Source organism: Sciurus vulgaris (assembly GCF_902686455.1).
Source record: "Sciurus vulgaris genome assembly, chromosome: 4".
Lineage (NCBI taxonomy): Eukaryota > Metazoa > Chordata > Mammalia > Rodentia > Sciuridae > Sciurus > Sciurus vulgaris.
The window spans coordinates 129,209,070-129,212,056 of NC_136464.1; the positions used below are offsets into that span (position 1 = coordinate 129,209,070).

Consider the following 2,987-nt stretch of genomic DNA (forward strand, 5'->3'; position numbering starts at 1 on the left):
TATATATATATACTCCTTTTTATTTCACAGTCCTAGTATTGTATAAGCTGTTGCTAGTTATAAAATTCATTATTTGAAGATGCAATTTCAATACTGAGTGCCTAAGAAAAACTGATCATTCTTTTATGTTAAAAATATGACTGAGTAAATAAGATTTTGTGAGACACATTCAAATAATAGTACAAGAGACAGAACAATTATTACAGATTAAAAGTCCTAGTTTGCCTATTGTTTTTTAATTTATCGGTATAAAAGAAGTATAAATACATGATTCACAATGAATAGTTTTAAAAAGTGTATAAAATGGTAATATAGAATTTAAGACTGAAAATATTATAACACTGACAATGTAAAAAATGAAGTTAAATTTTCCATGGAGAAAATAGTGACTAGCAAGTCATATAAATTATTAAGTCATAAACAAAATTATGGTTCATATTAAAAACATTTTGTTAGTTTTTTATGTACTGTAATGGAAAAGACAATTTTAACATCTTTGAGAATCTTTCCATTGATGCAAATTAAAACTACACTGAGATTACATCTCACTCCAGTCAGAATGGCAATTATCAAGAATATAAGCAACAATAAATGTTGGAAAGGATGTGGGGAAAAGGGTACACTCACATTGCTGGTGGGATTGAAAATTGGTGCAACCATGCTGGAAAGCAGTATGGAAAATCATCAAAAACCTAGAAATGGAACCACCATTTGACCCAGTTATATCGCTTTTTTTTTTTTTTTTTTTTTTTTTTTGCAAACAGAATTTTCTTTATTACATCGAGAAGGAAGAAGAGGAGGAGGATCAAAGTTAATTCCATTGGTTTCCATGTTATGAATTCAAAGCATACATCACCAGAATGTTGGATTCATGAACTCTTGACACCACTCGTACTATGCTCACATTATCACATATTGCCCTGGAGACCTGGTTGCAGCTTGGTGTCAGACTACTCCCCAGGTATTCCAGGTGACAGCACCTCTTGAGATATGGGTAATGGCCTCCCTCTTCCCACATGTACACATGTATAGAACCATCCACGGATGCAGCAAGGACATGGAGAGAATCCACCCATATGTTGCTGATGGTGCTCTGGTGGCCCTCAAATCGTTGCAGCATGAGGCCATTAACAGTGAAGAGGAATAGGTATCACCCACTCTCAAAGACAATAATACTTCCATCACCGACTCCCATCCAATTAGGGCTGTCTATATGAACTGGCAACAGGAAACTTGCAATCTGATGTGCTTGGATGTCTTTTCTACCCCAAGGACTTTCTGCTGTTAGATCAAAAGTGGTAAATCCTGTTTTCTTTTGGGAACCTCTCCGATACATCAACATTATCCTGTTTTCTCTCCTTGGAGTCCAGCAGCCTCTGTAGCATGATAATGGGACAGTGAAATACAGAGGGGTGCTGTATTCTGATGGTCTCAGTAAACACTCTGTGAAAAAAACCTTTGGCAAGATATGTTGATGTATCCCACATGCAAAGACCCATTTCTTGTTGGGAGAGTAGAGTAGAAGATCAACACTATATTGAAAAGCATGGACTTTAGAAATATCCCTTAACTCAGGCATTGTAAATGTGTGGATGTTACCATCAGAATCACCCACCATCAGGAATGGTCCATTCTTTGTGAGAAAAGCTTTCAAGGAAAAACAGATTCGAGTAATGGTACAAGTAGCCAGAGGATCCCTGTCATGACAATTCCAAACTTTGATAGTTCTCTCCATATCCGCAGTGATTGCAAGATGCATCTGAGGGAGGGTCTCCAGATTTGTGATATTGGACTGCTGTACTGGGCTTGACCAGATCATAGTGCCCTCTTGTACATTCCAGGTATAAAGCTTGCACGTTGAAGACACAATACAAATGATTGACTTTCCTTGTCCATCTACTGCGATGCCACTTCCTGAGAGATAAGCCACTGGTCCCAAAATCCCAAGGTTCTCAGCTGCTTCTTTGCAGATAAAGTCTTCTGACTGTGCACATGCCATCCGACACTCCTGCTTTGTTTGGTGGAGGAATAACTGCTTCCATGTCTGTGTGCCCAGACGCTCATAGGTGAAGTTGCAGAAGCGCCATTTCTTTAGACACAGTCTCCTCCATAGGAAATCACTTTCTGCAATCTTATTCCAATTCTTGTTCACTTTTGAAGCCTATAGCAAGCTGAATGCATCCAGATATGAGAAGATTTTCAACATTGGCACATCAGGCAACTGCATCTCCATTTTACATGGCCCGAGTTGACATTTAGTCTTCTAGATGTCGCTTTTAAATTTATACCCAAAGGAGTTAAAATCAGCAAACTGCAGTGACAGAGCCACATCAATGTTTATAGAAGCTCAATTCACAATCACTAAGCTGTGGAACCATCATAAATACCCTTCAACAGATGAATGGATGAAGAAAATGTGGTATATATACACCATGGAATATTACTCAACCATAAAAAAGGACTTTATTAATTTTGCTGGGACATGGATGGATCTGGAGACCATCAGACTAAGTGAAATAAGCCAATCCCCTAGAAAACAAAGGTCAAACATTCTTCCTAATATGGGGATGCTAATACACAATGAAGGGGGAATAGAAGTTCAGTGGATTAGACAAAGGGGAATGAAGGTAAGAGAGGAGGGAATAGGAATAGGAAAAACAGTGGAATGAATCAAACATAACTTTCCTATGTTCATATATGAATATAAAACCAATGAAATTCCACATCATGTACAACCACAAGAATGGGATCTTAATTAGAATAAAATGTACTCCATGTTTGTGTAAATATGTCAAAATAGAATCTAGTGTCTTATATATCTAAAAAGAACAAGTAAAAGAACTTTTCCATCAACTTGAACAGAAAAGAGATGCATTTATTTATATTTAAGCAAAATTTGTGTACTGTCACTTTTTATCTTGTGGTAATGGTAATCTTTATATGATCCCAATCAAATTAAGAAAAAAAAAAGTGCTTTATCACTTGCA

General features: G+C 36.8%; 1 pseudogene across 1 annotated transcript; it reads right to left on the reverse strand.

The window, feature by feature from the left end:
* Window positions 1-832: 832 nt before the first annotated feature.
* Window positions 833-1,999, reverse strand: LOC306658977 (F-box/WD repeat-containing protein 12-like; annotated as a pseudogene). Its single transcript has one exon. The product of its transcript is annotated as an F-box/WD repeat-containing protein 12-like (transcript).
* Between the last annotated feature and the right edge of the window lie 988 nt (window positions 2,000-2,987).